Source organism: Mercenaria mercenaria, chromosome 1 (assembly GCF_021730395.1).
Source record: "Mercenaria mercenaria strain notata chromosome 1, MADL_Memer_1, whole genome shotgun sequence".
Classification (NCBI taxonomy): Eukaryota; Metazoa; Mollusca; class Bivalvia; order Venerida; family Veneridae; genus Mercenaria; species Mercenaria mercenaria.
This window is the reverse complement of record NC_069361.1, coordinates 4,443,671-4,457,634: the sequence shown is the minus strand read 5'-3', so window position 1 is coordinate 4,457,634 and position 13,964 is coordinate 4,443,671.

Sequence of the window (13,964 nt, the reverse complement as noted above, 5' to 3'; positions counted from 1 at the left end):
GCTGGTCGCAAACGCACTATGTTGGTTTTCTCATGGCGCGGCTCAAAATTTTCAATCTTGCACTGAAACAAACAAATACCCTCTATGTTTTCCTTTCAGTCCCCGACATGCACCTTGTAACATCTTTTTCACATCTGGTTATCAATGGAATATTTTTGAAATGCATATGTATTAAAATAGATACGTAAGTTGTAAGACCTTTATTTTTAATTTTACCGAATTATCAACTGTTTCATCGAAAATACGAATTAGTCAACAATATTGTTATCGTAAAAATGTTTTGTGTTGAAAATTGAAACATGTTTATCTATATGTACAAAATAAATACAAACGTGTAATATGCTGAAATATAGACACACTGTTTACTTACTATTTCTGGGTAGATCTTTGTGTTAGACATAATTCCATCAGTTTTATTTCATACTAAATAATAACGAGACGGGCTTGAACATTTAAAATCAGTATGATGGTAATTATGAGTACATACTATTTATGCAATATTGCAGGCGTTACAATATATATTGAGTTATTGCCCTCTATAAAGAAATTTAACAGTTATTGGTACTTGTACACATTTGACCGAAATAGATAACTTATCGCGGTTCAATTGTTACGAAATCAAACCCTTGAAATTCTCAAAATTTAGCCAAATAAAGTGTAAACAAACTGTCGGTGAGTCATTTGATGTTCTTACAAGAAAATGTTAAAGACGTGCAAAGACAGAGAAGTAGAGTTATTCTGGGAAAACTAATGATAAAACTCAGCTGCACTTTTGACCGCATTTCATATCTCGCCTTTATAATAGATACTTTTTTTTGTTGTAAAAAGGAGAACATGTGATGAAGAGTAGCTGTTTAAAATAACTGTTTCAAAGATTGAACTTCAAAGTGAATTAAAAATTCAGGTTGATCTTAAGTTACATATATATATATACACTTCTCACTGCTAAAGGAAGCATTGGTCGAAATAAAAAAATAAATCAAGTGCGCGTTTAAAGCGCTCATAACCGTCTGTGAAATCTATTATAATGTGTCCTTATCCAATGTTTTTCTGCTAAAGCTAAAAACATAAATACCTTTAAATTTTAATTTAATTTAAATTTAAAAACCCAAGTTTGTTCAAAGGGGAAATTTGGTCCCTGAGCTAAAATAGAAATACTTCTTAATGATCGCTAGATCATTATTATTATTATGTAATAGTGGCCCCAGGTTCTTAGCATAACCTCGGACTGACAGACAGCAAGTGATCACAATGGCGTTACACGGACAGACGGACGGATAATCATGAACACACTTGTAGACAGTGGGACACTGGATGTTGGACACTGTTATTAAAGACGAACTAATATATAGTGACTAATATATTTTATTTAGTATATATTCAATTATACTAATATAGAAACTAGCTATTAAATGAATGATAATTATATTGTAAGTCCTAAATTTACTTAAAGAATTATATTTATATTAATTTAATTGAAAATATAATGATATGGCCGAATTTAATGGTCAACGATATTCGTTTATGAGCAGTGGACTAAGTCCAAGTTTAAATGTCAAGGCTAAGCCTTGTTATACTGACCTTAGAGGTGCAGTATTTAACCGACCGATACACTATTGTGTCTCGGTATATATACGGTCAGTGGTAGAACAAAAACAATTGATTGGTTAATCTAAGAAATAAACAAGTTCTTAAACCAATCAAATATGTAAACCAATGAAAATAGAATATAGTTAAATTCTGACCAATGACAAAAGGCGTATTATCTTAACATTAGGTAGAGTTTCCAAAATGGCGACTTCCATACTGAAAATGACAGAAAATTAATAACAAATAAAAGTGGTAAGAATTCTGTCTCATTACATTCCTATCTCCTATGAAAATAAGATTAAGTTGAAAAATTGAAAATTTAAGTAAAATGAATTTCTGAAAAATAGCCTAATAGTCTGAAGTTATACTTAACAAAACCTACTTATTAACTTAAGATTAAACTTAAAACAAGTATTATTAATAGAGTTGTATGCTTAAGCAATATAAACTATACTTAAGCAAAAGTAACCAAAACCTAAATGAAAAATGAATAATAACTGAATTTATAAATTTATACTATTGAAATATATATGTAATTTCAAATTTATATGACCATATTTTTTGATGTATCAATAACAAAAATGAAAAATTCTGACACTAATAAATCCTAACATGATTTTTTTTTGAGACGTCAAATGAGAAATAGCAACCTGAAAAAAATATTTGTCACACAAAACAACAATAATTTTATTTATTCACTCCAATCAAGTTCTAGAAATCTGTCGTAATATAAATCCACAATGTCATTCATTGCCCTATTTCTTCTCTCCTCCGAATCCTTCCTCTTGCGTTCCTCCTTCTCTCGTCTCTCCATCTCCAGCCTCCTCTGTTCCTCCTCTTCCTGTCTCTCTCTCTCGATCCTTGCAGTTGTCTCTCTTTCTTCCGCAGTGGGCAGTCTTGGTTTAATAGTATTCCCACTGGATTTGTAATATGAGTTTAACACTCTGTGTTCTTCGGACAAATGTCTGGCCCCTGCGTGATAAGTATGGCGACGAGCGTCGTACTTCCTCAAGGACACGAATCCACAAAATATACATTTGAAGACTGTTCTGCATGGCTCATGCGTGTTAATCCAATGTTGATTAAACTTTGTATACTTTGTGAAAAACTGTGTACAGCCCGACACTGGACATGTATCCCCGCCAACATTCCATAATGGACGTTCATTGTCTGGTCTCCTCAGCTGAGACTGAGCCATTGGTAGTTCAGCAGATAGTAATTTGTATGGATACTGAAATTAATACAAACATTAGGATTTTGTTTTAACTTTATATTAACTATATTTTAACAAATATTTTATATATATATTTCTATACTAAAAGGCAGGTTCCTAGAATTTTACCTTGTGATAATTTTCATTTGTTTTATTTTATAACCTTAAAGTGTTTTATTATAGACATGTCATTTTATTAAGTTTATCTCAAAGTTGAACTGTTATAAATCTATTTTCAGATTGTATATTTCTTTATAAAATAAGCTATAATAATCAGTTTTTTAGTTCATAATTTAAGGTATATATATATGCTATGCATCTTATATCTTAGTCATTATTTATCCATAACTTATTTATAAATCAATATAAATATAGAGTCACAATTTATTAACTTTATTAACAAAGAAAGACAACTCCACCAGTCTTATAGACTGTTCAGTAATACAATAGTTATCTTTCATGAACATCTCAGTTATCATGAAAACAATATATACTTCATTATTTATGCATGTTAAAGGTCATTTTACACCCAACTTGATGTAATAATGATTCTCCCTATTGTTGGAAGTTAACATTAATATATACAACTTACAATTTCACCAACCCATAACTTAGGTTATACATATATTATATCAGAATAAACAAACATTTACTTAAACAATACTTTAAATTTCATCAATATATATTTACAAAAGAAAGATAAAATACATTTTTATGGCAGAGCACATTTTAAAAGTTTAATATAAGTGTAGCTAACTATTCTACATCTGAATATTAAATGTTGAAAGTAATCAACATAGTGTCATTAAACCCAGTATGTAATTATCAAGTATTAATTACATTTAATTATACTTAAGCCTTTATTAAGGTGAATAAATTTCACGAGGCTTTACTTGTCTGTCTCGCCTTGATCTAGGGGCAAACGGTATACTTTTGTGAGATTCAGGCTGATTGCAGTTTTGAGTTTGAGATTCAGAACTCGAATAAGTACACTCTGACTCACAATTTTCTGTCTGATCAGCAGTAATTTCATCTTGAGGGAAAACAGTCTGTTTCACCCAATTTCGAGGGTATTTTTTCCCTTCAAATATCTTTAAATGATCCACATGTACAAACAGGGGTTTACTAAATTCAGACTTTTGAATTTTGTATGTTAAGTAAGTTATCCTAGATAACACTAGATATGGACCTGTCCAACCCAGTCCCAATTTCTGATTTGCAATGGGAGGGTACCATCTCCAGACCCAATCACCCTCGGAAAATTCTCTAGGTTTTAAACCCCTGTCATAATATCTTTTCTGTCTATTTGCAAACAAATTTAACTGCTCGTAGGCAAAAGAGTAAGACTTTTTCATTGCAGTTTTTACCCATTCTACATATTCAATCGGGCATTCTGTTTCTGGCTGACCTGGCGGTTGACCTACCATTAGATCAATAGGGCTATCTACCTCACGGCCTAACATTAAAAGGTTAGGTGAGCAACCAGTACTACTATGTTGAGTTGCGCGATAGGCTGCCATGATATAACACAGATGGTCATCCCAATCTTTTTGATTTTCTTCAACAGACACAAACATAGACAACATTTGAAGTACAGTCCTATTGGCTCTTTCAATCATTCCGTCCGATTTTGGATTGTATGGACAAGTTCGAGTCTTATCTATACTCAAAAGTTTACAAATTTCAGAGAATAAATGAGATTCGAACTCTCTCCCTTGGTCAGTGTGAATTTGTAATGGGAATCCATACTGTAGAAACACATTTGTAATCAAAATATCAGCAACTGTATAGGCAGTATGATTTGGTACAGCAAATGCCATTTTCCATTTTGTGAAATAACAGCCACAGACAATAATGTACTCATTATTTTGTTTAGTTAAAGGAAGAGGTCCTAAAATGTCTACTGCTATGATTTCCATGGGGCGGGTGGCTCTAATTTGCTTTATTTGAGCTTTCCCTTTACCAGGACCTGGCTTACATTTTGCACACAACTCACACTGGCGTACCCACAGGGCAATATCATTGGACATTCCTGGCCAGTAAAATCTGCGTTTTATGGCTTCAATAGTGCGATCCCGTCCCAGGTGACCTGAATACCTGTGATTATGTAACTGATCAAAAATAAATGACCTGATCTTTTCAGGAGCTACTAATTGTAAAACAGTATTGTCAGAATTATCATAAGACTTATGATACAGTAACATATCCTTGATCTCTAAAACTTCCCATAATTGCCAGAGTTTAATTACATCACTATGTAAATAAAGCAACTGTGATTTTTCAGGTTTATCTGAACATTCTCTTTTAAGCCTGACAATTTCGGAAATAACAACATCCTTAGACTGCATATCAATAAGTTCCTGATTAGACCAATGAAATAGCCAGTTTGGTTCTATGTCTTTTGGTACATCATACTGTTCTTCACTTACATCATTTACACAAGTACAGTGTGTATTTTCATAAGAACTCTGTATTTTCTCATAACAAGTTTGATTTGTATTATCAGGCCGATAATTATCGGGTATTATCTCAGACTTCTTACTCATGGCGTGCATATTAGGTTCTCCGTCCTCACAGCTTAATGTTGACAAATTTTGGCACAAATTTATGTCAAACTGATTTTGAGACGGTTTTGCTTTTGATTCATCATTTAACCTAACATTTTGTGTTTGAGTAGAGCTATTTTCACATTCAGGACAATTTGTTATTTTGCATGGCCTTTTTATCCGGCGCGTAATGCTATCAGCATTTGAATGTTTTAAACCTTCCCTGTATTGAATATCAAATTCATAGATACCCAAGATACTGATCCATCGTGCAAGTAAACCTTCTGGCTCTTTAAATTTCTGCAAATAGGTAAGACTTTTGTGATCTGAACGTATCAGGAATTTTCTACCTAGCAAATAATGTTTATAATGTTGTACAAAATGAACAATTGCCAACAATTCACGTTTTGTTGTACAATAATTTTGCTGGGCTGGATTTAATACTTTACTTCCATAAGCAATTACTCTTTCTTGCCCACTTTGAACTTGCGAAATAATTCCAGAAATAGTATCTGCACTTGCATCAGTATCCAAGATAAATTGACTGCCATTTTCTTCTGGAAATGCTAATACTGGAGGATTGATCAAACAGTTTTTTAGTTTTTCAAAAGCCTCATTTTCAGATTGTTCCCATTTAAATTTTGCTTTCTTGCGTGTGAGTTTTGTCAAAGGTAAGGAAATATCTGCAAAGTTTTTATCATTTTCCGATAATAGCCGCAGATTCCTAGCCATGACAGAATTTCATGTTTATTTGTCGGCGTTGGCCAATCTTTGATACACTGTATCTTTGATGGATCACATGTTATGCCTTTAGCAGAAACTTGATGACCTAAAAACACTATTTTTGTCTGGAAAAGTTTGCATTTAACAGGTTTTAATTTTAAATTTGCCTGTCTAAGTCTAGCTAACACTAAACGCAAATTTTCAAGTGATTCTGAGAAAGATTTGCCAAGAATGCAGACATCATCAAGGTAAACTAGACATTTGTCAAAGCCTAAACCATTAAGAACTGTCTCCATAAGTCGCTGGAAAGATGCAGGCGCATTTTTTAGACCAAATGGCATGACCTTGAAACGAAACTGGCCTTGACCTGGGATCCTGAAACTAGTTTTATGTGCATCAAATTCATTTAACTTCAACTGCCAGTAGCCACTTGCTAAGTCTAATAAATGATAGTAATGACTGTTAGCTAACTGATCTAGTGTTTCATCTATTCTAGGTAAGGGATATGCATCAAAAATGGTAACAGAATTCAAAGCCCTCAGGTCAATACAAAATCTGATTGTGTTATCTTTTTTCCTTACCAAACAAATACCAGAAGCCCATGGAGAATGGCATGGTTCAATGACATCTTGATCTAACATTTTTTCAATTTCTTGATTTACAGATTCTTGTAAATGTATGGGAATTCTCCTAGCCTTGCACTGTACAGGTTTAGCATCACTAGTATTAATAAAATGTTCTGCTAAATTGGTCTGGCCTAATTTTCCATCGGGACCCACAAAAACATCAGAAAAAGAAGTCAGTAAATTTTTCACTTGTGATACTTGATCTTTGCTCAGAATCTTGGGTAACAGACTGAAGTACAGGCTTTAGATGTTCAGGTAATACACTTTCACCTTGCATTTGCTGTTAAGTTTCATTGTCATTATTTTGATAAACTTCAGCTATCTGTGAAACTGAGCCTAGAATTGAATCTGTTTTTAACTTTACAGACAACTGTTCACGTTCATCACAGAAAGAACTGTTTTATTTTCATTGACATCAATCAAAGATCGGCCACAAAAAGTCCTTGGTCAACAAATTTCCGTGTAGGGTCTAAAATATTCAGCCTATCTTTACAGTTTCCATTTATGTAGGCATGTATAGGCATTTCTGACCTAGCCGGAATAGTAACTGTCTCAGCAACTTGTATTTAGCGCATGAAATTGACTGATATTTATGGATTTTTACTTTGCCAACCTTAGTTTTCAGTAAACGTTTCGAGATTTTCAGGCAAACACTGTATTCTTCAAAGAAGTCCATGCCTAAAATACCTATAGTTTTCTTCGATTTCAGCAACTATGAAGTCAAAACAGAAAGTAAGATGTTCAATCTCAAAATTAAGAGTACATTTTCCAGCAATTTTGAGCCTTACACCATTTGCTGTGGAAAGAGGTACACTTACAGACTCTAATTTGGGTTTATTTTCAAGTCTATTATAACAGGTACTTGAAAGTATAGAAACAGGACTTCCAGAATCAATGAGCATTCCACCTTTAACTTGCCCTAGAGCAACTTTTACGTAATAACAGGATGCTTTGTCTTTATTCTGAAGGTCTGAAACCAATTTGTTTTTTTCTTGGCCAAAATTATTTGACGAATTTTCAAAGAAATGTGTATCGACCTTGTCATCAGAATTTAGTAACGTAGAAGTACTTTGTTTATCTGGAGCAGAACGATCTACATTATGACCTTCGCTGATCGGGAGTAATGAACTACATTTTTGACCCCGCCTCGTTTTGATGATGTACTACATTTTGACCGTTACTATTAAAGTGGGTCGCTCAGAGTGCGCTTGATTGTCTAAAGTAGTAGTCGAATCCTGTACCGGAGGAGTAACAACAATTTCCGGATTTTTTTCTGTTCAAAGTTACTTGCTCATTTACAGTACTTGAATAAACTGGTGTTACCGGATTTGTAACTTGACTCAATGGGATCTTATCATTTTCACAAATTTCGGGCGTGCTAACATTTGTAACTTGTTTTACATCCGTATTTTCACATGTTTGTTGACCCCGTCTTTCACTAATACATGTAGGCCTATTTATACTATCGGTGACTGAAGTTTCGGCCACAACCTCAGTCCGATCTAGTTTTCCTGAGCGGAGGCATTTTGTTTTATCTGACAACGACTTTCAACATGCCCTTTCTTGTTACAAAATGTACAGATAATATCCCTAACACCAAAATTCATGTTATTATTTGAGAACTGTGAACCTCTTTGTGATTCATTATGAAACCTAGGCCTGTGCGGGGAACCATACTGTACACCGGGGAATGAGTAATTTGCATTTCCAGTATAATTATAACTTGGATAACCATAAGTAGGGCGTCCATAACGAGATGGGTTATTTTGTCTCTGTAGAGTTGGTCTCTGGCCATAATGCGAATTGTTATTATGCAACACAGACATTTTTTCTGACAGTTTTTGCTCTAACTTTTTGTCAAGTAAAGATGACATCATTGTTGCAAATCTTCTAGAGTGCAATCTGTTTTCATTTTCATTGGCCTAAGGGACGATACTGGCGAAATGACATTTTCTTTTACTGACTGAGTTGTCTCCCTTACTATATCTGCGTCAATCGGTTTTGTAACTTTATCAAGCGACCCTTGTAATGCAGCATATTCCACCGCGGCACTAATTGCTTTGTCTAAAGTGATTGGGTGTAAAAATTGCACATGTTTCTGCAGTTCAAAGTTACCTAAACCATGAATATATTGATCTATGATACAAGACATGACGTCAGTACTAGGCATTAAAGGAAATGCTTTTTGACATATCCTTCGCAATGCGTATCTGTAATCAGAAACAGATATACCCTTACTGCGTTTCCTGTTTCGAAATTCACAACGATATGCCATTCCCGTTCTTGAGGACTAAATCTTTGAGTTAAGGCACGTTTGATTTCAGAATAGTCAGATATTTGAATGGGGCTCAATGACGAAAGTAAACGTTGAGCTTCTCCTCTCAGATTGATAGATAACATACATGCTTTCTGTTGTTCATCCCCATTTATTCCATTGAGCAACTTGCTCAAAGTGTATTATGTAATCGTCCATTCACTGGTAGAACCATCGAACGTATCTGGTTTTATGCCTTTAATCACACTAGGTTGAGCACCAGTAACATTCGTACAAGTATTGGTAACAGGACCACTGGTAGTCATAGGAATATGCGTGTTTATAAAACTTGCTTGGTTTGGCAACGCTTGGGGTACCGAATATGAGACATTTGTTTGCGGAGCATGCACCTGAAAGCCGGTATTTGTATGTTGACCTACGTTTCCAGAGTACATATGGGGCAATGTATGCGATAACGGGCCTTGATAAGTGTTTACTGTAATTGGAGTAGTCATTCTACTTAGATTTGGAACAGTACTAATAGGGGCTGAGATCCCAATGTCACTATGTTGCCTAACAGTCACACGCGGTGCTGCATATGATTGATTTATTGGCGAAAATATGCCTACATTTGGATGACCTCTACTAAGAACATGTGGGGTTGACGTTCCTAGGCGTACATGTTGCTTTTTGTCAGTATTAGACAAAGCAAAGCCGTCACTGGTACGTAATAACCCTTCATTTTTCACATGTGGTGATTGAGCACGATACTGTGGTAATTCCGACCTATGTTGAAAATAATAAACCATTTCAGGTGTAAATTAAACTTCACTCTTTGTTTAATTAATTCTTCTCTAAAAGTTGGAGAGCGTAAAAATGCCTCTTCATCATGTAACATAAGAGATTCATCAGTTACAAAAGTATTTTCAAAGTTTGTTCTGTACCTCTGTGAATCCGACTGTATCCTTGTCCTTGGTGTGAAGGAAATGACCTTACATTAGGACTACGTGTAGGATTTTCAGAAGTCATGTTTCTCGTGCCTGATAAATCATGTACATATACATTTTGTCTATCAAAACTGGTCATGTCCACTATATGAAAATGGTCCGATACCATCGGTAGAATATGAAGTACATGTATTAACACCCTCTGCCATAATCAACACTGTTCTACCTGAACTAAACGAGTATTTTATACACTTATCGTAACTTACGATTAAATTACTGATCAATACACTTTATACTTCAATATTAAAATTTTATTTACCTACATACATTTCAGTTGGTTTTTTATTTATTTATTTGTTTATTTTTTATTTATTTATTTATTTATTTTTTCTCTTTATCTTAATACTATTTTAAGAGACCTATTTTACCCTAGTTTATCGCCTATTTATTGTGCTATTTTACTTTGAAATTGAAACCTTTATTTTATCTTATTTATGAGTCCAACACCCAACTAGCCACTGAACATGTGTGTATATAACTTTTTTGTAATTATAGTCGCGTATTCACGGGCCAAAAATATAGTTTCTGATAACAGAAATGTAATAGAATCTACTCTGTGTAATAGTTTATGCTACGGTCACGGCACCAATGTAATAGTGGCCCCAGGTTCTTAGCATAACCTCGGACTGACAGACAGCAAGTGATCACAATGGCGTTACACGGACAGACGGACGGATAATCATGAACACACTTGTAGACAGTGGGACACTGGATGTTGGACACTGTTATTAAAGACGAACTAATATATAGTGACTAATATATTTATTTAGTATATATTCAATTATACTAATATAGAAACTAGCTATTAAATGAATGATAATTATATTGTAAGTCCTAAATTTACTTAAAGAATTATATTTATATTAATTTAATTGAAAATATAATGATATGGCCGAATTTAATGGTCAACGATATTCGTTATGAGCAGTGGACTAAGTCCAAGTTTAAATGTCAAGGCTAAGCCTTGTTAAAACTGACCTTAGAGGTGCAGTATTTAACCGACCGATACACTATTGTGTCTCGGTATATATACGGTCAGTGGTAGAACAAAAACAATTGATTGGTTAATCTAAGGAATAAACAAGTTCTTAAACCAATCAAATATGTAAACCAATGAAAATAGAATATAGTTAAATTCTGATCAATGACAGAAGGCGTATTATCTTAACATTAGGTAGAGTTTCCAAAATGGCGACTTCCATACTGAAAATGACAGAAAATTAATAACAAATAAAAGTGGTAAGAATTCTGTCCTATTACAATTATTATACCAGATTTATACAGCGCCCTTTTCATGATAAACACGTTCAAAGGCGCTTTACATATAGCAAACGCAGCCACACAGGGCGCGAAATTCATCCTTTACTAGTACAGACACAGAGCGATCTGACCAGAGGGCCAGAGTCAGATAAAGCCCCAAGAACAGACAGAGAGAACAGAGAGAGATACAGGCATGTCCGGCTAACTTAGCCTAGCTCTTTGCGAATAGACAGTCTGGTTCTTAAACGTGCCCAATGTATAGCACCAATACACACGAAGCCGTCTTTTCTGGGAAGAACCAGTACAGGTCTCTTAGTCAGGTGGGAGACACTCAAGAGCATCTCAGAAATTTCCAGTTCCTGGACCAGGATTCGAACCCCGGACTTCTGGATTGGCAGTCAAGCGTGTTACCACTAGACCACCGGCCCATCTGGTGGATCTTCATCAAATTTTGTCTCTAGCAAAATTAAAAAGGTCTCTGTCCATGATATTCAAATGGCAGCTTACCTCGTTTCGAGACCCCTAAAGCTAAAAATAGAAATAACTTTAAACAGCTTGTTATGAGGCGCTCGATTGATCTTCTTCAAACTTGTTCTTAAACTTTCCTGTAAAGTCTCCATTTAAATTTCTCCAATGTGGTTATGGTAGAAGCAATGGGGATCACTTGGTTCCTTTTAGGGGCTACAGGAGCTGAAATAAAAAAAATCTGTAAATGACTCCTCCTAGAACCATATGACAGACTTTCGTTAAGATTAGTTAGAAGCAGCCTTGTAAGGTCCTCCCTTAAAGTTGTTCAAATCGGAGAACTTGTCCTGTTTTATGTTTCATCAATCAGGTGAGAGACTTTAGGCCAATGTGATTCTCCAGTGTGATTTCAGGAACCGCCCTGTTAGCACGTTTTAGGTAACACTAAAATTATGATGTTTATTATGTAAAATAGTCGTGTCTAGAGTAGTTAGACCATGGGAGGGAATTTCTCTGATTAATCATATTTAGGTATAACACAGTATCGTCCCTTCCACCTGAATGACAGACAGTTAGGTGATTGTATAGAAAAAAAATAATAGTGTCTCTACTTCGGAAATTGGATAGTCTTCTCTGTTAATTTTACTATCTTCATTTATCGACACAGTGTCAAAATCACTTACACATAAGGCCACTTAGAAGAAGTGATCATTTATGAGAAAAAACTAAACTTATGCACACACTGTGCATGCAATATTTCGGTTCTTAAACATAACCTTGACATTGGCAACAGACACTTTAGACAGACATATATATAAAGTATAAAAGCTTTAGAAAATCCTTTGGAGGTATACAATACAACACAGGAAAGTTTTAGCTGACTCGGTTTAAATGAATCATTCATATAATCGCTTCTGTAAGGACTTTATTTAGAGCGTATTTACGTTTCCATTTTAACAAGCTGAAATGTTACTGTGACGCTGTTGTCTTAAAATGGAAAGTAAAATCGCATAACAGGTAAAACACTTTGGTGACTGTGTCAATACAGCTATTCATCCGTTACAAAATTTAGAAACAGATAACAAAATTCATAAGGAAGATACAATATCTTATATGGTATTTGAGTACAAACTGCCTTTTTATTTTCCAGATTGTCTCGGACAAATGTACGATAGGCCAACACTTGGTTCAAAGTAGCATAACGCTTTATACCCCAGTCACACATACGGCGCGGATAGCTACGTTTAGCCACGGATAGAAACGTAGTTATCTGTATCGATCCGTACCTGAGCCGTACCTCAAAGTAGTAATCCGTATCAATCCGTATCGACACTTGGTCAAAACGTATTCAAGACGTACTCCAAACTTGCATGTTTCTCCAACTTTTGAACATGCACAAAAATTTGAGCGATCCGTAGCCATTTGAGCGTGTCTTATACCCCAGTCACACATACGGCGCGGATAGCTACGTCTAGCCACGGATAGGAACGTAGTAATCCGTATCGATCCGTACCTGAGCCGTACCTTAACGTAGTAATCCGTATTAATTCGTACCAATCCGTACGGCTCAGGTACGGATCGATACGGTTTACTACGTTTCTATCCGTAGCTAGACGTAGCTATCCGCGCCGTATGTGTGACTGGGGTATTTGTCCAACTTGGTTGAAACTTATTCATCCGTAGTTAAACTTACTAAACGTAGTTATCCGTACTGAAACGTACCTTGCCGTAGTTTGACATGATGTCAAAGATAATCGTAATGAAAATGCTGGCTACACGTGGCCCTATTTATATGAAACTTACCGACCCGCTACTAAACCTTAATGCGAACGTAGTAATGCTTATTGATCCGTAGCTTAACGTAGTTATCCGAGGCTGTCCGTACTTAAGCGTATTTCACCGCAGATCCGTCCACACACTGGGCAAGTTGTCAGGCGCAGTAAAACGTAGTTCAACGTAGTACGCCGTACCTATCCGTACTTAATCGCGTCCTATATCATTTTGTTCCCCGTTTCTCACCAATTTTCCCGTACTAAGACTTACTTATCCGTGTCCAATCCCCCACAGATCATTCCCATCCGCACCGTACCTCAACGCACGGACATATCCGTATGTGTGACTGTAGCTATCGTTGGCCTTTAGTTGGCCTTGTATATTTACATTGCTCATAGTCTGTCAACAGATGAATACAAAAAGATATTGACACGTGAGGTGAGTGAAACGATTTCTTGAATACACTGGAAACATCTTCATATTAAAAACTGTCAGAACATAAACAAA